A 26,789-nucleotide genomic window follows, 5' to 3' on the forward strand; every position below is an offset into this window, starting at 1 on the left:
CTGGAGGCTAAAACATATAAAGAATAGTTGCTGGAATTGGGTATGTCTAGGTTAATGAAAAAAAGGACTAGCAGTGTTCCAATATCTACCACGAAAAAGAGATGGCTAACCTATTCTACAAAGCACTTGAAGGTAGAACAAGAAGCAACAGATGGAAACTAATCAAGAAGAAAACAAACCTAGAACTAAGGAGAAATTTCCTGACAATTAGAACACTTAATCAGTGGAACGACTTGCCTCCAGAAGTTGTGGGTGTTCGATCACAAGAGGTTTTAAGAAGAGATTGAACAACCATTTCTCTGAAATGGTATAGGGCCTCCTGCATGAACAGGGGGTTGGACTAGAAGACCTCCAAGGTCCCTTCCAACTCTGTCAGTCTGTTATTCTCTCTCCCTTGTTTTTCTTCCACTGAAATCAATTTCCTGTAAAGAGAAAGAAGCTGAAAGAATTCTTGGGTTTATATTTCAAGTGTATATTTCAGCTGCTGAACTATACTTTGATTGAGGCCTGGCTATTAGCAGCACTTGGGTAATTTGCTCCCATTGCCTGCTCCATCCAGCAATGCTGCAAAAGACAGTGTTGACCATGAGGCAGTGGAGCAAAGTATTCTCAAAGACTTCCCACTTAGCCTGGTGACCTGTCTGCTTGGGACTCTCAGCCACCCGGCCACTAAGCAGGCAGTTTTGTTAATGCTGCTCTTCCCACCCCCCACCGCAAAGGCTTCCCAGTTGTGAATTGCTGCCAGTTTTGATGCAAACCATTGCATGCTGACTCCCCCTCCTTCTTGTTAGCAGGAATGCTCTTGCGGTAATTTCTCCTTCATAGCCTAGGTTGTCTCCTTCTATAGCACTCGACTCACACTGGAGAGAGAATGAGGGAAAGATCAGGCTGGGTCCTGGCTGTTTAGTCTACCAATCAGATTGGTGACAAAGAGTCTAGCAGCTGGCATGGAGCACTTTGGTCCATGGACCCCTGGCTGCCACCCCGTCTTCTTTTGTGGGAAGGACAAAGAGTGAAGATTTCTTTACTCTTTACTCTGCTGGAGACCATGTTAGAATAGAAGTACAAGAACAAGGAGTCAAAGGACTGAATTACAACAGGCAGGCTATGCTAAAACATCCTTTATTAATTGGCACTGTGAAGAACATACCTTGGACTACCAGAGTCACTGATCTTAACTATGGCCTGGAGATAACGAAATGTGAAGCTCAACGCTCAGTCTTGATGGCATAGCCCATTGGGGATCTAAACTAGACACTTTGTACACCAGAGTGATTTTTGAGTCTATGCGAAGAGTTTCCCATCAACAGGAACTGGCTCTAGGCATTCAAATCATTTCAACCCTTCCTTTATGTGAAACATTTCGTGCTCAGATCTTCATTTTTAAAAATACGCTTAAGGTTTATAAAACTCTAGCGCCTTTATTTTAGTTGCCTTTCCCACCAATAAAATATAGTTGCGCGGAAGGGATATGCTTTTAGAGAAGAAGAGGACAAGAGATGGAGAAACTTTCCCAGTTTATAAGATGTTTGCACTCCTTTCCCCCCCCCCCCAGATTGTACCGCTCGGCTCTACCTGATGCACTGAAACAGAATTAGAATGGAGAGCACTTCACTGAATTTTTCCTATTCCAGAAGAGATACTCCTATGTCTACTGGCCTAAGGAGAGCGGAAAATCCCTCCCCATCCCATTTTTTCCAGGCCAGAGAGGAAAGGACTGATCTCCCTTTTCCTTTTAGAGGGCAGGAAAAGTCACTTTCGCCCTCTGAATAGAAAGAACTTTCTTTCTGCCAAGAAAGAGATCCAGTTTCAAGGGGACTGGTTGGATTTCTAGGAAGAAAAATGACCTATTGTAGGTCTAAACTAGGTTGAAAAGATCCAGATGACCAAAAGAAGGCAGGAAAGAGAGACAGAAAATTCTTTGCTGCCACTTAGTGGCTATTTAGACTTTTTGCAGCTTAATTATGATTTGTCTCTAGTGCAGTTATTTGAGCTTCCGCTTTATGGTATGGAAGGGCTGTCATAGCAGTGGTGGGATAAGACTTTTGAATGGGAGTTAGAAAAACTAACTATATAAATTTAATCAGTGCTTTTTTTGTAAAAGAAAAAGGTGCCGGAACTCACACATGTCATACAACCCACCTTGCCTACCCTACAAGGCTCCATCTAAAAAAGATGCCGGAACTCCATTCTGAGCGTTCTATGAGAAAAAAAGCCCTGAATTTAATAACAAATAAATATCTCACTGCCTAATACATAATCAGACACTGGGGAGCAAAACCAACCCACAGCATTAGGTTGGTTATTTGTTTGGTTACATTTTTGCAATGCAGTTATGGTAAACCCAAACAACACACCTAAGGAACTGATCTGTGGCACTAACATTATGCTGAGGTTTAGGAGCAAAGATTCACTCCATGCTTTCATCAAGCCCAGAAAGTTTGAATTTAAGACAAACTCTCTGCTTTTGTTTAACAACTACTCCACTGGGGAAAAAGGAGTGCAAACTTGAAGACTTCACTAGAGGTTTCTGTTGGTCACATGGATAAAATCCAGGTCAAATCGGACCCTGACTAATCCTGATCACAGTCGTCCCAAAGGTGCTTCTTCAAGAGGCAACTGGACTTTCTTGTTTTTCTTTGAAGACATTTCACTTCCCATCCAAGAAGCTTTTTCAGCTCAAGTAAAACGTCTTCAAGAAAAACAAGAAACTCCAACTGCTTCTTAAAAAGCCGCCTTTGAGACAACCATGACCTGGATGACCGAAAATCTCCATAGATCCTGATCACAGTTCTTTATCAGTTCAAACGCCTGCTTTCTAATTCCAGTCACATAAAATTTAGTGCCTTTCTATTTTATAGAAAGTTTCTAATTTGTTCTGAGGCCTAAGGATATTTTAAAGTGAAGAGGAAGGTAGGATGTGGGGAGAGAAAGACTAGAGATTATTAAATGTTTAAGTTAAATTGATGCTGCAAAAAGTCTTTTTCCAGCAGGTGTGAATGTGTTGACTAAGGGCTAGTCTAGTGCATGAAAGCGGAAAGGATAAAAGTATGGATGTCATTTTATCCAGACCTTATTAATAATTTTGCCAGGAGCTTTTAAAGTCTACAAATCAAATTTTAAAATGAAGAGATATGCTAATTTCTCTAAAGTGCCTTGTAAAGTTTTGAAGAGCAAAATGAATTACGGATAATGAATAATGGATAAAGATGATTAAGAAGACAGATTAGCATGAACATGAAATGTTGAATAGCAGAAGACGAAACATGGGCTAAGAACTGGAATCTGGAGCTGTGACTGAATAATCTTAGAGGTCAGTTAATTTGACAACTAGTTGGAACACAGCGTATCTGCATCCAAATCTAGCCTAAGTGTTTGTGACTTTTCAGCCTGTTGCAATCTCTTGCCCATGTTCAAGAAAAACAACAAGAGTGGGACATAGGATGCAATCCAAGATAATCAAGTCAATTAATGATGCTGTAATAATCCACTTTAACTCCTTTACAGAAAAATATCTCCAAACATCCTGTTCATTATGAGGGAAACTGCCAAAGGATATAACTAGTTGTTTTATGTAACACAAAATGTGTCATATTTCAAATGTGCAGGATTGCATAGGACTTCCCTCCCCCTACTGTTTTTTTCTTGAGGTTTGCTTTGTTCTTTTCTCTTTCTTTTTGGGATAGTGTAGAGTTAGGAGCCATTTTAAATCCAGAATTGTGTGTTTTGGATATAAATATGCTTTATTCCTCACAAACATTAATATTTTTGTAAAATAAACTATAGTCATGTTTTATTATTATCCCAATATGCAGAAGCAGAAGTGGATGTGAAACTGAGAAATTTGTATTTGCCTTGTGCCCCATATATGCAAAGCTTAAAACCAAGTTTAACTTTACAAAAAAGAAATTATTTATTGCCCTGTTCCACTTAAACTTTTATTTGATTGCAGTCAGTGGCATAATCTGGATTAGGATTATCAACATAGAAAGGGAAAAGATTAAACCTTCTCCCAGAACTCTTTGCTCTTAAAAAAAATCTTCATGTGGATCCAAAATTTGAAAACAACATTTTAGATTAAAACTAGTTTATAGGTTGTCTACTGTTTATAGATTGATTATAAATCATTTTCTGGGGGGGATAGACATGTTAGTGCTTTGAAACAAAAATAAGAAGAACCTTGAGGCAATTTAGATACCAATAATTTATCATCACACAGTCTCTCATGGATCATAGCCCACTTCATCAATACATAGAATAAGTAAGTAAGCAGTAAATAAATTGCATTCATGGAGAGGGAGAACAATCTCCCATATGAATGTTTGCATTCCATCATTTGGTAAATGGGAAGCATGTGGTGTTGCTTCCCTAATAATTCCTGCAATGTCACAATTGAACCCAGAATGGAAAACTTCATCTTCCAAAAACTAGATTTATTTAAAACAGATTTATTATGCATGTTTTCCTGAGAGTACGTATTTATGAATGTATTTATTTTCAAATACTTGGAGGCTATCCCTCCACTCAATGGCAATTCAAGATGGGATCCAAATAAAAAGGCTGAAAATGGGTGAAGCACAAAACATACAAGGTTGACTTTTTGAATGATAAAAACAGAGAATGTGAAATCAGAGAAAATAGTATTAACTATTAAGGACTACAAAGGGGGAAAAAAACCATGGTGTCTTCACCAGTTAATTTTTGAACAATAACCACGTTTAGCATTCCACTATCAGTTAATATATTAGAAATCAATGTTGTGGCAAGTAGGTCTGTTTAGTAGGAAAGCACAATTTACTAACAATTTCCCCTGTGAATGTTTAACTTCTTATTCCAGGAATTAGAACACTAGTTTGGTCTAGTGGTTAAGGCACTAAACTAGAAAGCCAGAGACCATGAATTCAAGCCCCACCTTAGCCACGAAAGCCAACTGCGTGACTTTGGGCCAGTCACTCACTCTCAGCCCAACCCTACTCATAGGGTTGTTGTTGTTTGGGGAGAAAAGAGAAGGAAAGTGTGTTGAATATGTTAGCTGCTTTGAGTTATTTGTAAAAATAATAAAGGTGGGATATAAACAAACAAACAACATTATGTTGATATGGATGAAGTGGACTGTTTACTTCAAAGACCCACTCAGCACCTATACTATTTTTTTAAAAATCAGATATATCCAGGAAATACATATTCACAATTAATTCTATTTATACACAGTGATGCTTAAGCTTCCTTAATTTTTTACATGAAGCTGAAACTGTTTCCCTTTCCTCTGCTGAGATTCCCAGATCAGCAGGAGGAGGTGAAAAGATAATGGACATCCTGAAGAAGATAAAAATGTAAGAAAAGACTCTTGGGGGACTCTGAATCTTCAAAAGAAACTCCTTCCTCACTAGCTTGGTTTTTAAAAAAGACTTAACTAATGGAATGGCACTGGCTTTCAGCCTTTCCTACAAATGAATTCTTCTCCCAGTCCCTTGGATCAATTTAAAATGCAAGAAGTAGACAGTGGGGGTCTGCTGAGATAGCCATTTTGCATGAGTATGTGAATCACCCAACTCTCTCTCCTGACCCATCTATTTGATCTGCCCTGGAAATTTCTCACTCATCTTCCCCGCCTAGTCCTATCCAAGACTGCCTCCTGGTTCAACCATCTTCCATGTCTGCCTGCCTGTCAGGGCCTCATGAATAAAGTGTTTTATCTACCCGAGTGGCAGGCCTCTATAATCAAAGAAGGGTGATAGGGGAGGCAGGATTAACCCCAGAGAAGGAAGAAAATCCTTCTGCAGCCTCCTGCCAGATACATCAAAAGTAACATACCAGCTGCTAATCTACTGTATAATGCAATGGCTGAGCACAGGGGAATCATGACTGACCACTTTGGTTAGAGAGGCCCTGTGACAGTATTGCTGGGTGATCCAAAATAGTTCACTGCGTGATTTTGGTGAAGTCACTTGAGAAAGGAAAACATCACAAATATCCTTCTCCATTAAAAATGCAATAATAATAATAAACTGATAACCAAACATTTGATGCTTTACAGTGATATCCCAAATCAACTATGTCAGTGGTTCCCCACCTTTCCTATACCTCCATACCCCTAGAATGCTTCGGATATCTTCTCTCACCCCTTACAAAAGTTCAAAATGAATTATGCATATACACTATAATTCTGAAACTTCTAAACCCAAGTTTTCGCACCCCCTGGAATATCGTCTTGCACCCCCAGTTGGGAACCCCCGAACTATGTGATCGCCCAATCATGGCACAATCACAATCATGGCCCAATCATGGCACAATCACATTCAGGAACACTTTTCTTAACACTGAATATTGCCTGCTATTCATATATATCTACTTTTCATGTAAAGCCGCCCTGAGTCTTCGAAGAAGGGCGGGATATAAATGGAATTAAATAAAAATAAAAATCATATATGATCAATAGCAAAAAGATTTCAGCGATGTACATATGTCTCATATCAGTTCAATTGTACTGGTATTACAAAACTCTAGTCTAAGCCACATAGCAAAACATTACTGCTTATCAAATACTGCCAGATGTTGAATATTGCCTCATATGTTGAATACAAATACAAAATATATTTGGGGAATATGATAGGAAAGTTGACAGAGGAAGACAGTGACTTGAACTGAAGGAGAACTATTGATTAAATCAATTAAATATTGATTGTTATTTAATTAAATAAATTAAAAAGAGGATTTTTACAAGTTCAGATTGACAGCCTATCTTATCCAGCATCTCATTTTCCATGTTGATCAATGAGATGCTTAGAAAGAACAAAGGAAGACATGAGAGTTTCCTTTTGTATGCCTTTCTCTGTAAGTGATACCGGATGATAAATTACAGAGACATCAAGATTAGTAATCACTGATAGTTTTTAAAGCAAAAGTTAAAACTTGGACATGCTCCTATGATCAAATAAGGTCAGTCAGATTGACAGCCATCCATCTTTGTATTCTGCATTCATGCATGAGCTAAAATTAGACAGTGATGTCACTGATACTGTAGGTATATTTTATATTCAAACATCACAGTTTTTCAGGCTAGCATAAAGAGCCTTCTTAGATAAAACCCAGATGTTAAGTGTTATCTTCATGGATCCATTCCCTTGAATAGGTTTCCTCTCTAAAGGAATAGGATAGCATCCTTGTTTACCTAAGAAGACATTTCTCTTCTTTTCATTTGGGCAGTCAATATATCAAACTCAGTAGGTGGCTCTCAGGGCTATGGATGTTTTCTGTTATTTTTCTTTCTTTCTTTCTTTCTTTCTTTCTTTCTTTCTTTCTTTCTTTCTTTCTTTCTTTCTTTCTTTCTTTCTTTCCTTCCTTCCTTCCTTCCTTCCTTCCTTCCTTCCTTCCTTCCTTCCTTCCCACTCTTCTCAGACAGAGTATCCCCTAATCATCAATTAATAGTTTGGAGAGAATCATTCTGAGCACAGGATGAACCAGAATCTTTCATCTTTATTTGCCTTGTGGTTCTAACCTCAGAGAGGAGAAAGCTATCTGATTCAGATCAATTGTTATAATAGCTTCTGCTTTAAATATGGTTGGGATCACTCTGGAAGCACTGAGTCAATACTGTTTGTGATTAGTAATCATGGTGATGAGTAACATCTTTCTTATGCCATCCCATCATATCTCTACCCTTTTATGAATGTTCATTTTAAATGTGCATTTTCCACCTTTGGTCATTGTGCACTAGGGCCATGCAAAGTGGTAGTCAGATGATTCAATTCTAAAGTAATACAATTGAATCAAATTGACTATGGGTCCAGGTGGATATATAAGATTTTGAAATTAATTATAAAAATCCTTCTTGTAGGAAAATGCTGTTGTTCTGAACTCTTAAAAAACATGATAGGATGGGATTTTGAAGGAACCAGAAAAACTAAAGATTACAATTAAAGGGGAAGAACAGTTAAATTTGACTTACTAATACAGAATGGAGCAAAATACTTTAACATCAGACATATTAAAGGAGACTTGTGATCAATGGAACCAGAAATTATTTTTAAAAATGTCTGACATTATAGAGAGACTGTATTAAAAGATGTTATGAAAGAGGAACAAGTTTTACCAGACAAGATTGAGAATGATTTGAAAATGGATTTAAAAATGACAGAGTACAAGAATGATATGGAAAATATGCTACAGTAGATATAAAGATGAAACAGCTGGTATCAAGGGATATACAACTCACAAACTAAGATGACCTGGATAACTTTCCTATGTTGGATTTACAAAAGAGTCTTAAGGTTTTGAAGGATTTTGTGAGAAGGGACAAAGAAAAAATTGAGAAACTGAGTTCTAGAACAGCATTTGAAAGCACTAAAAACCAAGATTATTAAAAGTAAAAGGAAGGAATATAAAGTGGATTTATATATTCACGATTAAAATATGTTATTTCTGGCAACTCTTGCTCAGCACTGGACAACAAGGCTTTAGAGACTTGCTGTATTTTAAGAGAAAGTGATGAGTTACTAAAATTGTTTACACTTACTGTGATGAAAGTGGAACTCATTTCTTTGTACATTTTTTATTTACTGTATTTTTATTTTTATTTCTTTTCTATTTCAATCTAGTAGGGCTGTATTACTATTATCCTTCTTATCTTTCCTATTATCTATTTCCTTAGCTACTTACGACTATAACTTTGTTGTTTGTATCTTATGATTTATGTTGATTGCTTATTTAGTATCCTATGACTATCACTGAGTGCTGTATCTTATGATTTATGATGATTGTATTTTATGATTATGATCATGGTTTATCACTTGTTGCATGTCTGTACACTGAGAGCTGATGCACTGGGGACAAATTCCTTGTGTGCCCAATCACACTCGGCCAATAAAGAATTCTATTGTATTCTATTCTATATTTTCTTTATATTATTTTTTAAATTTGTATCAATTTTTATCTTTTAATTATAACATCTAATGAAATTACCATAGAAAAGAACTCTGGACTGGTATTCAGGATGTTTAATAATTTTAGTAATATGAAAATTATGCAGCCTTTCTATGTATGAAAAAGTAAGAGTAATGGCATTATATTGCAGCATTATATGCTTGTTTTATTGCAAAGAAATATTCTCGATTATATTTGTCTTCAAAAAAAAACCCTTCTGAGAATCTGAGAAGAAAAATGAATTGCAGTCAGGAACAGAGGAGGTTTTTTTACATTTCCTTTGAAGCTTTTAAGATAAAGCCACAGAACTGCTGTAAAGCTTTAATTATCTCATTTTTATTAAAGAAAAATCCAACTGTTACTGTAAAAAAAAACTTATCCAAAGCTGGCCAATTGTGCCATCTGTTGGTACGCTGTTGAAACAGCAGTCTCATACCAGACCTAGAAATGAGATTCCAGGCTGTTTCAGATGCCATTACATTTCTCCATTTTGGAGGGCTTTGTGGGAAGAATCTAGTACAAAATGCATTCCTGTCAATTCTGAAGAATACTTGCAGATGTGATAAGCTACTTATCACTTTGAAAGACACAAGGGAGCATAGATTGCTGTCACTTATGGACCAAACCAATTGGTATGGTGTTTTACCATTAGAAGGAAATATTGTATGTAACATGAACAGAACTAACATTGGTAACTTGGTCTATCCCTTTCTCTATCATGCTAAAAAGCATTATGCGATAGGACAGCATCAATTGGCCCAAGTGATGATGGGCAGCAGATAGCATACAGAAACTAGGTTTAGTTTATTTTTATTTTTTATTTTAATCCCGTTTATATCCCGCCCTTCTCTGAAGACTCAGGGCGGCTTACAATTTAAGCACAAACCAATGTGCTTAGCAATAGCCTTCATTCTATGTATATGCCTGCTTATTGGGGCTTTCACACACACCCCAAGCGGCATTATTACAAAGTCAGCTTATTGCCCCCAACAATCTGGGTCCTCATTTTACCTACCTCGGAAGGATGGAAGGCTGAGTCAACCTTGAGCCTGGTGGGACTCGAACCTGCACTAATTGCAGGCAGCTGGTGTTACTTAAGGAGGCATTAGCCCACTGCTCCACCAAGGCTCTTCCTTTTCTCCTCTTCCTGTTTCTTCAGGTTATTACTGTACTTCTCACTCTCCTTGTGCTTTTTACATAGCATTGTTTATTCCAGGGATACGTATAGTACATGTATGCAACTGGTTGAAAGCAGTGCAGGTAAACCAGGATTTAAACATTGCCTTTCATCTTTACCACATTGCCTACTAAAGTTAGACCGCAAGCTGGTATGAGAAAAGAATGCAAAGAACACCATTCTTCAGATCTATCCTACTTTTTCTTCTCAGCATATTTGCTGGGACCAATATGGATTTATCAGCAAAATTATCTTCTAGCATGTGAATAATATTTAAAATGGTTTATTTAATATTTAAATGGTTATATATTTTGTTTCCATTTTAAAGTTTCACACAAAGATTCTGGCTGGGTTAAAAATACCACTGTAAAAGAAGATCTAAAGTCCCTTTTTAATTTTATATATTTTGCCCTGTATATATAATCAGGGCTGGGGCTCACATTCTGTAATGCATTCAGAGGCGTGAAATTCATGATAGCGATGAGCCTTTAAAAAGATTCGATCCTTGGGAAGAATTTAGAAAGAGGAAAAAAAAACAAGGTTCACTCAGATAAAATATCTTACACTTCCAGGTAAGCATATCAAGGTAGAATTCCACATCAAGATGGGTCTCTGTAAAAAAAATCAGAAGCTGCCAGTATTAAGATTTAAGTGTTCAGGCTGGTAAAATATACCACATAAAGAGCACACATATGAATGAGAAATACCTACAGTGCCAATAAATAAAATCCAAGTCTCACATCCAGATTGTACATTACAAAAACATACAATAAAATCAATTTTACAGATTAATAACAATAGGATTAGCTAAAGGTTCTCCCGCACATGCGTGCTAGTCATTTCCGACTCTAGGGGCCAGTGCACATCTCCGTTTCAAAGCCGAAGAGCCAGCGTTTGTCTGAGGACGTCTCCGTGGTCATGTGGCCGGCATGACTAGACGGCAAAGGCGCACGGAACGCTGTTACCTTCCCACCGTAGTGGTCCCTATTTTTCTACTTGAATTTTTATGTGCTTTCGAACTGCTAGGTTGGCAGAAGCTGGGACGAGTAACGGGCGCTCACTCTGTTACGCAGCACTCGGGATTCGACCCGCCAAACTGCCGACCTTCTGATCGACAAGCTCAGCATCCTAACCCACTGAGCCACTGCGTCCCTTATACAATAGGATTACAGTTGGATAAAAAAGAAAACCTGTTGTTTAAATTCTAAAAAATCTAGCCAGATAAGAATAAACAGCAGTCTGATCTTTTAAAATATTTCCACAGCTCTCCCATCAAAACTGCACCCTCAGCTGGATTATATATGACTGCATAAACATTTCTTTTATTCCATATGTAGGCGTTGGTTCTTTGGGAAAGAGTCTCTTTAATTTGTTCTTCAGGGTCTCAGATAGCTCCTTGCTGTTCTTTGCATGCATTTTTTTAAAAAAATGAGAGGAGTGTATGGTATCTCTATTTCCTCACATGAGTACATAGGACCCTCTCTCTGGAACTCGGATAGTCTACTAACACTCCTCTTCTGAAGTAAACCTCTAGCTTGGTGGTGTCATTCTGTTGCATCCTAAAGTATCAGCTGCAAAGGAGGTAGTTACTCCCAGGGCTTTTTTTCTCATAGAACGCTCAGAACGGAGTTCCGGCACCTTTTTTGGATGGAACCTTGTAGGGTAGGCAAGGTGGGTTGTATGACATGTGTGAGTTCCGGCACCTTTTTCTTTTACAAAAAAGCACTGGTTACTCCATACTTTCAAGCATTTTGATGGGGTTATTTGTAGGCATCTGTAGGATCAGCCCAGCTGTTGAGTGCTTCTCCTCTGGCACTGGACCCTGAAGGGGTGCCTGCAATACAAGACACCTCTCTGACTGGCAAATGTTACAGAACCCATCTCAGAACTTCAAAAGAAAAGATCTGGCATGGATAATATATACATTCACCCTAGCATGGATAATATATATGTATTCAACCTACCATTCATTTCTTCCTCCTTGATTAGAGGTGCATTTGTGACATAGGATAGATATCAAAAGCCATTCTAGATTTCCCAATAACGTTCTCTTTTACTACAGCCCATTATATGATTATCTATCCTTTTAAGCAACTTGTTAGGCTTGAAGGTGTAAGCTTCAGCCTCATTTCAAGCAACTTCGCTCTTAGCACTGAGCAGGGCAAAACAAGTGCAAGGCACAGGTAATTCTAAAAAAGCAGAATGGGCAAAACAATATACCTGTACTTGGAAATGTTTAAGCTTTACACAATATTTGTAAGCGGTGGGGGTGGGAAGTGGCTGTTTGGTTTCTGGATCTAAGCCCTTTTTTCCGCCCTGCTGGAATTGTTTTACAGCCCTGCCCAGAACTACAAGCATTCACATCTGGTTTCCATCCCCTAGTGGGCCTTAATTGTCTACGATTCTTTAGAAGCCCTTCTCAATTATAAAAATGAAACCAAGGCTTATAAAAAAGGAAAGCAGCCTGCATCGACAGATCCAGCAGTCAAATGATTTTGCGAACTTGCTGGCTGTAAATTTTTTACCAAACAAATAGCAAGTTTTGAGTTTCTCCTTTTCTGAAACCCTTCCTTTGTTCTTGGAGGCTGGGACTGTTTTTCACGTGCTAATCAGTGCAACACTGACCATACCACTATCTGATAGAAAGCCTTCCGCTTCTCAGCAGAGAGATTGTCCACGTACGGGTAGTCCTTGACTTGTGACCATAATTGAGCCCAAAATTTCTGTGGCTAATGAGACCTTTGTTAAGTGAATTTTGGCCCATTTCACCCCCTTTCTTGCCATAGTGAATCTCTGCAGTTGTTAAGTTAGTAACTTAAGGGAATCTGGTTTTCCGGTTAACTTTGCTTGTCAGGAAGTTACAAAAGGTGATCATACGATCCCAGGACACTGCAACACTCTGAATTTTGATCACATGGTCGGAAGTGTGAAAAACGCCATAAGTCACTTTTTTTCAGTGCTGTTGTGACTTTGAATGGTCACAAAATGAGCTATTATAAGTCGAGGACTACCTGTCCTCCATTTGTTAGCAGCACACATACTCCTAGGTATCTTTTAATCCTGGGGTCCTACGAAGGAGCGTTTGCTGCCTTTGATCAATGAGAAATTCACAACCCACATGAAAACCAGCCATATGTCAGGGGAAAAAAATTGAACTGATTGCTTCATCTTGAACACCTATTAATTGAGAAGAAGCAATCATGTTGGTAAAACAATGAAGGTCTTAAAGTATAAGGTTAAATATCACTAGCTCTGCTCTCAGCTGTTCTAGCCCCCCCCCCCCAGACACCATTGACATATTAGCTGTGAATGTGCAGGATGCAAGAAAACCATTTTATTTCACAGTTAATGGTGGAACAAAATTCAATAGGAATCCCTTGCTACAAGTTGATGCATTCCTCTCTCTCTTTTTTTAATCTCATTTTTAATTTTTTTCCCTTTCCCAACATTTTGCTTCGTTCTACCTTTTTTGTAAATTATTTCACTTATTTATTTACAACGAAGCTCAGACTCCTTTGTTATCTTTTTCTTTTGGCCTAAACAAACCCTTCTTTCAGCTTTTATTAGCTCCATATAACATCACCTAAATGGCAACCTGGCAACCTCAGTTTTGCTGCTTGGCCTTGCTGTATTCCAATGTATGATTTATGCAGCCTTTTCTCACTGTTTTCCATTCTGAAAAAAAATGACATAATGCAAAGGCATCAGGCTAGAAACCAGGAGACTATGAGTTCTAGTCCAGACTTAGGGACAAAGCCAGCTGGGTGACCGTAGGCCAGTCACTCTCTCTCAGCCCTAGGAAGGAGACAGTGGCAAACCACTTCTGAAATCTTTGCAAGGAAACTGTAAGGACTAATCCAGGCAGTTACAAGGTATCAAAACTGACTCAAACACACACACACCCCAAAGCACCCATCAGCTGCAAAATACAGAGGAGAGTGAAGAGAATCAGGACAATATACAGTTATGAGGGCAGCTCTTTTATCAGCAAAGCAAGGGCCAGGACATGTAAGAATCACTAGGGAGAGAAGACGCTTTGCATTTTATTTTCCCCTGCCTTCTGCAATTTTATATCTGTAGCACTTCCACATCTCCATTTCCTTCAACCCCTAAATTCAGCTCTGGTGAACGCTGCAAAGCTAGGAGTTCTTGGAAGAGGCTTTTTCCCCCCAATGTTTGATGTTATAGCTGTTTCCCCATTGGAGCAAACTCTCCTATTGGCTCCAGCATTTCGAATCTTGTAAAAGAAATGCCAACTTGGCAGCTTTGCATCTCCTCTTGAGTAGCCCAGAGGAGAAAGGAAACAGATAAATATTTTGACAGGTTCCCCATTTTGTTCACTCCTGTTTTCTTTTCATTCTTTCTTTCTCTTTTGTGTGGCACGAGGGTCATAAGATTTCTGTTCCCTGCTCTCAGTTCTTCAGAGTGACAGAAGACACAGGTTGTCCTCAATTTACGACTACAATCGAGCCCAACATTTCTGTTGCTAGTTGAATTTTGCCTCATTTCACTTTTCTTGTCACAGTTGTTAAGTGAATCACTGCAGTTATTAAATTAGGAATACAGTTGTTAAGTGAATCTGGCTTCCCCACTGACTTTGTAAGAAGGTCATAAAAGGGGATCCCATGACCCCAGGACACTGCAGTAGTCATAAATATGAGTCAGTTGCCAAATGTCTGAATTTGGATTACGTGACCACAGGGATGCTGTTACGGTCGTGTGAAAAATGGTCATAATTCACTTGTTCAGTGCCGCTGAAACTTCAAACAGTCACTAAATAAATTTTTGTAAGTCGAGGACTACCTGTATCACATATCACTTTGAAACTGCTCCCTTTACGCAACTCCTATAATCATCTAAGAGCACTTTCATACAGCCCGCACGCCAATCTGTTTTGAAGCTGTCATAGTTCATTCCAACTTGGATTAAAGAATATGGACCAAGAATAGCATGCAGGAATCAATGATCTTCCTCCAAAGGAGCATATGAAAGAAACACTTTTAACAAGTGTCCCATCCAAACTACTACAGGGCCTGGAGTGTCAAAATATTTCACCTCTATTCAACACAATAAAGAAATGATATAAATAGTGGTGTGGACGCATGCGCACTTCACTTCTGTTCCAGCAGCTCAATAAAGCATGTTCCTGTTTTCACCTACTCATCTCGCCTCATCCTTCGAACCAACGCAATACATAACACTGGCGACGAAGGTGGGATCCTGCTTCCCACGAAGAGCTGCAACAAGTCACTAGGGTGAGGCCAGCAATGCGTCTGGCTGGGAACGCGGTTCCCCACCCTCTGGTCGACTAGTCCCCAAGCTAGCGACCACAACAAAGAAATGACATAAATTGTTAGTACATTCCCATTCATGTTTCTAGGTCATAGTATGTATATGTGTCCTTTCCCAAGGTGCCCCAAAGGTGCTTTTTTTTCAGGAGGCAACTGGACTTTCTTGTGTTTCTTTTGAAGACGTTTCACTTCTCATCCAAGAAGCTTCTTCAGCTCTGACTAGATAGTGAGGACTGGAAGGATTGCTTGCAGACAGATGGTTATTTGCATTCTTTTAGAGAGTCGTTGAAGCCATTTGGAGGTTTACCTGTGTCCTCAGGGTCACCTGAGTAGTGCAAATGTGTATGGAGCCTTTTTGGCTGCAGGATGTTTTCTGCCTTGTGTCCCTTCACTGTCACCATCTAGCCAGAGCTGAAGAAGCTTCTTGGATGAGAAGGGAAACGTCTTCAAAAGAAACACAAGAAAGTCCACTTGCCTCCTTGAAAAAGGCACCTTTGGGACAACCATGATTTGGATGACTGAGAATCAAGATGGTGGTAGTGGAGGAGGAAACAGCATTACCATAGTTGTATACTGTTATATAGTAGCATGAGGTGGCTAGGAGTGGAGGGAGATTTTGCAGTCATATAAATCTCTTCAGATTTTCCTTCAGACCAGGGTAAAAAAGACATTAGTAGCTCTTCACCCCAATATAAAAATCAGAAGACTCTGATAGTAGTTTGAAGATTAACCTACCGTTTATTGTAGGTCATAAGCTTTCATGGCTGTAGCTGTAGAATTTCACTAGCAGGCTAACTGTAGAATTTTGAGAATCGAAGTCCACGCAGCATAAAGTTCCTAAGTTGGAAAACACTTGAGTTACACAGATCTGTAATTCAGAACAGCACAGATTTGTGGTGAATGGGTAAGTACTCTTTGCACACTGCAGTCATCTCAAGACAGCTGATTCCCAGTCACAGACGCTACTTCATCTAAGCATGTGTGCAATGGAAGTTGAAAGGAAAAGCCCTCCAGCACCTCCCATTCCCAGGAAAAAAAGGATGCAGTGTTAAAACCAAAAGTTTGAGGAGGGAAAGGGAAAAATAGGCAAAACCAGGAAGAAGTAGGGTTTTGGCATTGAGCCCTAAAACAGAAAGCAAATTAAAGTAATAATGAATCAGGAAGGGATTCTGGATTGAAGGAATTGTTGTTGGAGTAGTAACCAAGTTCAGTAGTTTATCTTTTACTTTAATGTAGCTAAATGCTTTACCACGTCTGAGACTCTACCTTTTGTGCTTATTGACTGTAGTTTCATATACTCTGCTGTCCATCATACACTGATTAACATTGTTCTCTTTATGCCTCTTAGAGACTCTGAGTGCTCCCAAATTATAACAAGCCAGCAATGCATCCCATGGGCTCCTCCACAATACATAACACACATTTCAATATACTATGTACAACATGGTGTTCAGATAAAAAGAAAATACTGCCTTAACACTGGTACAATTAAGAACAATTTAAGTTTGTCTCGCTTGCAGACTGAGGAGTCAGAAAAACGGTTGTTACAACATGTTGGTGCCTTGGTTAGGTTCAAGGGAGGAAAAGCCCATAGAAGCACAGCTAAGGACAATTTGGTTCTCCCCCCCACCCCACCAATTGCAATATGACTGCACAAACATGCTCTGGCATCTCATTGTTCTCTTCTTTATTATGTTGTCTTACCTCTAGCCCTTACCTTAATCAGCTGTTCTTAGCCATTCGAGTGTTAAGATAGTGTTTTCTCCAATGTCAGTTTTGCTATACCTGCAGGCTGATGTTGAGCCCTGGTGGTGCAGTGGTTAAATTATGGTACTACAGGCATACTTTGCCCACAGCCTGGAGCTTGATCCTGATGGAGCTCAAGGTTGACTCAGCCTTGCATCCTTCTGAGGTCAGTAAAATGAGAATCAGATTGCTGGGGACAATATGCAAATAATGCTTACATTGTAAACCACACAGAGACGACTGTAAACCATTAAGAGGCAGTATATAAGCCTCAACCCTATTGCTATTGATGTTCTTTTGTTAATAGTAGAGACAGGGCTTTTTTTGTCATAGAACGCTCAGAACGGAGTTCCGGCACCTTTTTTTGGATGGAACCTTGTAGGGTAGGCAAGGCAGGTTGTATGACATGCGTGAGTTCCGGCACCTTTTTCTTTTACAAAAAAAAGCACTGAGTAGAGATATTATCAAGCCAGGACCAAATGATTATATTAGGCTGCTATGGCATGCCTCCCCTTCTGCTTTGGGTAGTGGGGCAGCTTGATTCTTTGAAACCTAACTCTCTTCCTGTGCCTACAAAATCTGGAAGTGAATCTCCAGCTTGGAGAACTTGTTCAACCTGAACGGAAATTGATAAATGGTAGTGGTAGTGGTGGGTAGCGTGCATGGTGAAGCAGATCTATTTTGATACTTCAAGGTACACTGTTCTCATGCCACTCAGCTGTTGTTTGGGCTAAAAAAAAAGCTCAGTTGACTTCTAGAATAGCATGAAACCCATCTCCAAAAAAGAGTCAGACTATTAGTCAACAAGAGATGGGAACAATGCAGCAGCAAAGAGAGAACTCTTTCTCTCTTCCCTGTTTCCTTGTGCCTCTACCACCACCACGTATCGGTGACCTACTTCAGACTGATCTGGGCTGAGCCAGAGATCATCTTGGAGATATAGCAGATACAGAAAATAACACCAAGGTTTAGTGCCATCCTAAAACCCCCACTATTATAAAATAGCACTGTTCTGAAATAGGACTAAAGCCAGGTGCTTCTGGATCCTTTGAACACACCCCATGCAAGATACTTGCAGGAAACCAGACCAAACCTGCCATGTGTCAAAACTCTGTTTTTCCCTATTGCCATCCCATATTAAGGAGAGTGGTTCAGGGATGTGTTCCTACCAGCTAGTGATGTTTGAGGGGAGGAGAGGAAAACAAATCTAGAGGAACCCATTAATCCTTGTCCTTAAAGTGACCTGTACACAGTAAATGAGGGCAACAGCATTTGCTGGCATGGTGCCTGTGGAAGGTAGGAATTACCATTGTGACAGCAATGGTAGTATAATTTTCTGCAGACTGAAGAACTGGTAGAGAGCAGCTCTAGTCATTAGCCAGGCTCCATTATCAGGAAAGATGAGCCATATAGCAATTTGCAACAAAAGGATCACATAAAAATTACTCTGTTGTGATCCTTAGTCTCCTTCCTTGCACAAAAAGGTACCAGAATCATCCCAACAGGCAGCTCCTGGGGGAAAAACCCAAATTGAAAACAAACCTCAGCTACACCTAATATCAAGTAGATACAATTGGTTGCCCTGTTCCAAACTGCTTTGTGTTGACTACAGCTTTAGCCAATTAACATTCCTGAAGAGTTTGGGGACCCCCTTCACTCTCACCTAGTAAATGTCAAAACCAGCAAGAGGAACAAGCTATTGCTGTGGGGTAATCCCTTCTGAAGCCAGTTGCTCCTTGCCTGAGGCACACACTGTTCCCTCCCCCCCCCACCCCACCTGCCCAGAGGCTAGTGATCAAACCAGACTTCAGGAAAGGAGGAGGTGAGGAGGAGGAGAGTTCAAGGCAAACTCACATGTTGAACCTGCAGATTACTTGAGCTGATCACTGTCAAATGCATGGGAAGGAAATGTACTGCCTCTGGCCTGAAACTTAAAGCTGTGGGCTTCTTAGAACTACAACCTACGCTCAGAAGATTTCCCATAAATTCTTCAGGTTAGTTTATGTTGTGTAGTGAGTTTATTGCGCAGGAATGAAGATGAGGCGAGTGAGTTCAGCAATGATCATGTTTATTTGCTTGCAGGAACTGAACTGAGGAACTGAGCTGCAGCCTGCAGCAATTTATAGCCTGGCCCCTAGGTGGCAGCCAATAGGTTTAAAGCAACCCATTGCTGCCTATGGGCAGCCAATAGCAGCACTGGAGACGGGGTGTCTGAGTTGCTGGGAGCTGTTAGCTAGCTCCAGCTTACCATGTGGTGTTATTATTAAGCCCAATACATAACACCCCTCCCCTCTTAGAATGAACAAACATCATAGCAACAATAAGCATGAAAATAACAAATTACAAGATTTAACAATAGTATGAATAGGTTTCCATTAACGATACAATAAGACAGTTAATGACATTATAGCTCCATCATTGTTTTAGTACAGTCTCATAGTCAACAATTATCACAAGTACATACAACATTATAGTTCCTTTATTTTACTATATAATCTGCTAAATAAGCAGGAGGATTGCGTGCCCTTGTGGAATGCCTCAGGGGTTCAGTCACTTTCTGGTCTACCAGCTTACCCACTGGGCCGGGCAGACCAGTGTCCTTTGATGCACTTGAGCCAGAAGGATTTGGTGCTCTCTGGCTGGCTTCTCCAGGTTGGCCCACGCCAGAGTCAAACTGTTCAGCAGAGTTGGCACAGCAGTTGTGAAAGTCATGTTGGCTTGCTCCATCAGGGGATCCATGTTGCACTTCCGGACTCCCCTCCTCTACGGCCAACTCCTCATTGCTTGTGCTGTGAGAGTCTTCAGAGTCTTTGCATGGGCTGGCTTGGTTGCCAGTTTGGGGACCTTGGGAGGGACTTATGATGCAGTCCTCGCTTAGTGGCCATTCTGGAAACTGCTTTCTGAGTTGGTCAATGTGGCGTCTGACAGCTCGCCCTCCCTCCAGCCCCACTTCATAAGAGAGAGAACCAGATGATTTAGTGATTTTTCCAGGAACCCACAGATTCCCATGCCCATAGTTTCTAGCCCACACCCCATCACCCACTTGCAGCCCCCTCGGGGGTTTTGGTCAAGAGGCTTCTGCTGCCACTTTATCTGGATGCAACCTGTCCAGTTTCGTGATCAGGTGTCTCCCCCAACCTAGTTCTGCTGGGCTTTTCCCAGTAGCAGTGCAGGGCGTGGAATGCTGGCAAAGTAAAAAATCTGTCAATCTATGATGCCAGTCCCCAGTTACTATGCGTTTTAGTGACTCCTTTGTGGTCCTTACCATACATTCAGCTTGACCGTTACTGGACGGGTGAAATGGGGCAGACATTGCGTATCTGATGAGATTTGCTCTCAGGAAAGCCTGAAATTCAGCAGCAGTGAATTGGGCCCCATTGTCTGATACTAAGACATCTGGCAACCCATATGTGGCAAAGAGTTTTCTCAGCACCTGGATGGTCCTAGCAGTAGTCATGTTTGCAACCAGGATTACTTCAAGCCATTTAGAATGGCTGTCTACCACTATGAGGAAGAGCTGTCCCTGAAAGGACCCAGAGAAGTCTATGTGAATTCTAGACCAGGGAGTGTGCGTTTTCTCCCACCTGTGAACTGAAGCGTGTGGCATTTCAGGCCTTGATTGCTGGCATGTATAACATCCATGCACCTGTGCCTCTATGGCCTTGTCTAGGCCTGACCACCATAGGTAGCTTCTTGCTAAAGCTTTCATACGGACAATGCCTGGATGGCCTTCATGTAGTGACTGTAAAACTCTATCTCTCAGTGAAGTGGGAACTATGACCCTGTTTCCCCATAGGATACAACCCTTGTGAGCTGATAACTCATGTCTTCTAACAAAATAACTCCAGAATTCAGAGCCTGGGCTTTTATCTAACCACCCTGTGTGCACGCACGAAAACACTCTACTAAGTGTTTTATCAGTAGCTGTTTGCCTGAAATGGTATAAGGTTTCCTGCCTGAGCAGGGGGTTGGACTAGATGACCTCCAAGGTCCCTTCCAACTTTATTATTATTATTATTATTATTATTATTATTATTATTATTCTGCAGCTCTGTCCCCTGTGTGGAGGGGAAATTCTGGCAAATCCTGAATGGACAGGATTCTGGCCACTGGGGCCAGATCTGGTTCAATTAGTGGCAGTGGGGGTCTGCTCAGGCCATCAGCATGGCTCATTTCTTTGCTGGGTTTGTGAACCAGTTTAAACATGTAGGCTGATAGAAAAATAGACCATCTCAACATTCTTGGGGAAAGTATGTGGGGTGTTTGTTTGTCTGTTGTAAAGAGTCCTAGTAGTGGTTTGTGGTCTGTGAAGACCGTGAAGTCCCTGCCATATAAATAGTCATGGAATTTTTTAATTCCTTCTACAATGGCTAAGGCCTCTTTGTCAATTTGAACATAGTTATGCTCAGCAGAGGACAGTGTCCTTGAATAAAATGCAATAGGAACTTGTGTTCCATTCTTCTCTAAATTACTCAAGACTGCCCCCACCCCATAAGGGGATGCATCACATGCTAAACAGACTGGTTTAGACTCCCTAAAATGAGTGACAGTAGATTTAACCGACAAAAGTGCCTTTAGGTCTTGGACACTTTTCTCGTGAATGCTGCTCCATTTCCATGAAGCTTTTTTTATCTAAGAGCCTGTGAAGTGGCTTTGCCAATGTGGCCTTGTTAGGCAGAAATGCATGGTAGAAGTTGAGGAGGCCCAAGAATGCTTGTAGCTCTCCTTTTGATCTAGGGCTAGGTGCCATTTGAATGACCTTCACTTTGGACTCAGCTGGGTGAATGCCGTTAGCATCAATGTGAAATCCAAAAAATTCGGTTGAAGAAACCCCAATACTGCATTTACTCTTTTTTAATTTGAGGCCTGCTTCACTCAGCCTCTGTAGGACAGCTCTGAGCCTGCTGGCTAACACCTCTGTGGATTCCCCTGCAATAAGCACATCATCAAAATAAGGGCAAACACCCTGAATGCCTTTAAGCGTGCGTTCCATGATTTCCTGAAAAATGCCTGGTGCAACACTAACCCCAAATTTTAAATGCTTCACTTTAAAAGTCCCCCTGTGAGTCACGATCGTCTGAGCAGCAGCTGTAGCCTCATCAACCGGCAGTTGCTGATAGGTCTGTGCCAAATCTAACTTTTCAAAAATGGTGCCCCCTTGCAAAGATGCCAAGACGTGGTTCACCACTGGGACAGGGTATGCGTGTTGTTTAAGGGCTTTGTTAATTGTGCATTTGTAGTCTGCACATATTCTAATTTCTCCGTTGGCCTTAAGTGGTGTTACTATAGGAGTTTCCCACTCCCCACCATCAACTGGTTGCAAAACGCCCTGTTCTACAAACTTGTCTATTTCTGTGTCAATTTTATGTTTGAGGGCAAAGGGAACCCTTCAAGGCTTAATCCTAATGGGGACCACATTGGGGTCTAGCTTGAATGATATAGGCAGGCCTGTGTATGTTCCTAGGGCTGAATCAAATACGTCTGCAAAGTCCTCGCAAACTGACGTTAGATTCGCGGCTTGTGTCCAGTTGATACTGGTTACTTGGATGCCTAATGCATCAAACCAATCGAGTCCAATTAGACTCGTTCTCTGGCCCCCTACTACTACGACATCCAGGTGCCCAAAAAATCCCTTAAATTTAACGGCCAAGGTAGCTTCACCCTTGACTGTAACTTTAGCTTTTTGAAAATCTGTTAAAATTATGTTGGAGGGCCTTAGCTTGGCCCATTTTCTACTGTGATTGCACATGAAATTAAATGTGTCCAGAGAAATGATGGAAACTGCTGAGCCTGTGTCCAACTCCATTTTACAGGGGACGCCTTGTAGCTCCACCTGAAGTTTAAATTTGGGTCTGAGGGGGCGTCGGGCCCCGGTGTGGCATACACTTCTGCGGCTTGCACAAAACCCCACACTAAATGCCCCTGGGCCCTGGTACCTCTCCTGGTTGGAACTTCCGACTGGCACTTCGATGGCCGGTCCCTCTGGCAAGCTCTGCATACTGCTGCGATGTGGCCGGTTTTGCCGCAGGCCCAGCACGTGGCTGACCAGAATCTGCAGTCTGCGTGTTGGTGGCGGCTACCACAACATGGACATCTAGGTAAGAGATCTGCCTTGTAAGGAGTCTCTTGTTGCTTGCTGCTGCGGTGCTGAGTGTCAGGTTGTTTGTGCAGCTTGTCGACTTCAGCATCTTCTTCATCTGATTCTTTGGTGCATTCGGCGTCCTCATGGTGGACGGTTTCTTCGTGCTGCATTGTTTTGGCAGGCCGGATTGTTCAGATGGCTCCCCTGGTGGCTTCATCTGCCTTGACTTCATCCTGGGCTTCAGTGAACAACAGGTTAGCTCTAGCAAAAAGTTTTTGCTGCAGCTCTCGATTTCATAGGCCGCAGACAAGCCGGTCTCGAAGTCGCTGTTCGACGTCAGAAAATTTACACAGGCATGCGGCCTGCCTCAAGGCCATGATGTACTCCGATGCGGTCTCACCGGGCTGCTGTATTTGTTGTTCGAAGGCGTAGCGCCAGGCAATCACCGACATCTTCAGTTGGAAATGTTCTCCAAGCTTCTTCTTTAGATCAGCGTAGGAGACTGATTCCAGCGGCATTGGCGCAAACAGGTTTTCAGGCAGATCAAATGTTACTGGGCCACACACACAGAGCAGCGTGGCCGCCTTCAGTCCATCTAGTGCAACCTGGTTCACCCGGAGGTAATTTTCAACCTGGGACAGGTATGATGGCCATCCTTCTGGTCGCTTGATGTCAAACTCTCGCAGCCTTCCGACCTTGGGCATTCTTCTGGTCTTCTCGGCTGGTTCCTGCATTTTCTGATCCTGCTTCTCCAATGCTCAGGGACTGATCCACTGAGTGCGTGGTCGCTAGCATGTCTGGCTAGCCGACCGTAGGGGGGGGGAAATGCCTTTTCCCTCCAGGTGTGTGCTGCGTCTCCCCTAGCGATTTTCAGCTCCTTCAGAGAAGCAGGAACCCACCTTCATTGCCAGTGTTGTGTAGTTATTTATTTATTTAGCGTATGGCTGGTCACACACAGAATTAAAAGCATTTCATATTTACAAGTTAGAACAGTTAAAACAATTTTTTTAAAAAATAGAAGCAATTATAAAACCTAAGAGGAAAACAGAAATAACATTTCAGAGTTTAATGTCGAGTTTGGAGATCCAGTCAGTAGCTGCTGTTGTTACGCAGAGGAAGTCCTTAAAATCTCCTGGGTATCTTCTATTAGTGCATTCCCTCACTATATGTTGGATAGTCTGTCGGGGAGCCCCGCAATCACATTGTGCTGAAGGTGTCTTTCCCCATTTATACAGAGAATCGGCACACACCCCATGAGTCGTTCTAATTCTATTGTATGTCACCCATATGTGTCGTGGTAGATTAAATCCTGGAGGTATACTATTAGGATTAATATGCTCAGAAATATCTTGGGAGGTATAGCTACTCCATGCTTCCATCCACTTTTGTATAGTGCTCTGATTTTCGGCCAGCAGCTTAAGTGCTGTGAGGAGTGGTGGATTTCTTGACTTTAATCGACATCTTAAGAGATCAGAGGTATAGGCATGAGTGGGTAGAGAGGCGTTTAGCAGGATCTTACTATACTTCCGAATGAGAGCTTCTTGTTTTATTTGATTGTTTTATTTTGTTTTATTTGATTTCTATACCGCCCTTCTCCCTAGGGACTCAGGGCGGTTCACAGGGCATATATAAATAACGATACAAAAGTTAAAAAGAAATTAAACCAGTGCCCAGTTAAAAAACAATAATAAAATACTAAAAAACACCAATTTAAAAACCCATATTCCCCATCAGGCCAGACCAGCTAACTCAAATAAGTGGGTCTTCAGCCCGCGGCGGAAGTTTCTGAGGTCTGATGCCATCCGGAGCTCAACCGGCAGTTGGTTCCATAATGCCGGAGCGCCCACAGAGAAGGCCCTCCCCCTGGGGGCCACCAGTCGGCATTCCCTGACCGGAGGCACCCTGAGGAGGCCCTCTCTGTGGGCACGTACTGCGCGGAGGGAAGTTGACGCCGGCAGCAGGTGGTCCCCGAGGTAACCCGGACCCATGCCATGTAAGGACTTAAAGATCATGACCAAGACCTTGAACCTCACCCGGAAGACAACTGGTAGCCAATGCAGCTAGCGGAGCAAAGGTGTAACATGGGAGTACCGGGAAACTCCCAGGACAACTCTCGCGGCCGCATTCTGTACCAGTTGGAGCCTCCGAGTGGTCTTCAAGGGAAGCCCCATGTAGAGAGCATTACAGTAGTCAAGGCGAGAGGTCACGAGCGCATGAGTGACCGTACACAGGGCATCCCGGTCCAGATAGGGCCGCAACTGGCGCACCAGGCGAACCTGGGCGAAAGCCCCCCTAGTCACGGCCACTATATGATCTTCCAAAGTAAGCCGTGAATCTAGGAGGACTCCCAAGTTGCGAGCCCTATCCACGGGGGGTAAGAGCTCACCCCCCATAGAAAGAGATGGAACATTTTGAATGTCCCGGGATGCCGGAATGTACAGCCACTCAGTCTTGTCAGGGTTGAGTTGAAGTCTGTTCCTCCCCATCCAGACCCGAAGCGCCTCCAGGCAACGGGACATCACAGCGAGGGCATCACTGGGGTGGTTTGGGGTCGAAAAGAAAAGTTGGGTATCATCGGCATATTGATGATACCCAACTCCAAAACCACGAATGATCTCACCCAGCGGTTTCATGTAGATGTTGAACAGGAGAGGCGAGAGAACCGACCCCTGAGGAACTCCACAAACGAGAGACCTAGGGGCCGATCTCTGCCCCCCTGCCAACACCGACTGCGAGCGTCCCAGGAGATAGGAGGAGAACCACTGAAGAACTGTGCCTCCCACTCCCAATCCCCTGAGGCGCCGCAGCAAGATACCATGGTCGATGGTATCGAAAGCCGCCGAGAGGTCTAATAGGACTAGGACAGAGGAATATCCCCTATCCCGAGCCCTCCAGAGATCATTCACCAGAGCGACCAATGCCGTCTCTGTGCTGTACCCGGGCCTGAAACCCGATTGGTAGGGGTCCAAATAATCCGCTTCATCCAGGACCAGAGGGAGCTGATGCGCCACCACACTCTCAACAACCTTCGCAAGAAAGCGAAGGTTGGAGACTGGACGAAAGTTGTTCAATACAGCTGGGTCCAAGGCAGGCTTCTTGAGGAGAGGTCTCACCACCGCCTCCTTCAAGACGGTGGGGAAATAACCCTCACTCAAAGAAGCAGATATAACCGCCTGGAGCCAGCCTCGTGTCCTCTCCCTAGCTGCATAAACCAGCCAGGAAGGGCACGGGTCCAATAAACATGTGGTGGAGCTCAGCCTTCCCATAATCCTGTCCACTTCATCAGGGGTCACAGAATCAAACTCTTCCCAGATAACATTGACAAGACCGCCCGTGTCCTGATCGCCAGACTCTGCCCAGCTGGAGTCCAAACCGGTCCGAATCCGAGCGATTTTATCCGACAGATGTTGACTGAATTCCTCGGCACGACCCTGCAAGGGATCCTCCCTCACCTCCTGATTAAGAAGTGAGCGAGTCACCCTAAACAGGGCGGCCGGGCGATTATCTGCGGACGCGATGAGGGTGGAGAAGTAATTACACCTCGCCACCCTCATCGCTGCGAGATAAGACC

This window comes from Vipera berus (assembly GCF_964194415.1).
Source record: "Vipera berus genome assembly, chromosome: 2".
NCBI lineage: Eukaryota > Metazoa > Chordata > Lepidosauria > Squamata > Viperidae > Vipera > Vipera berus.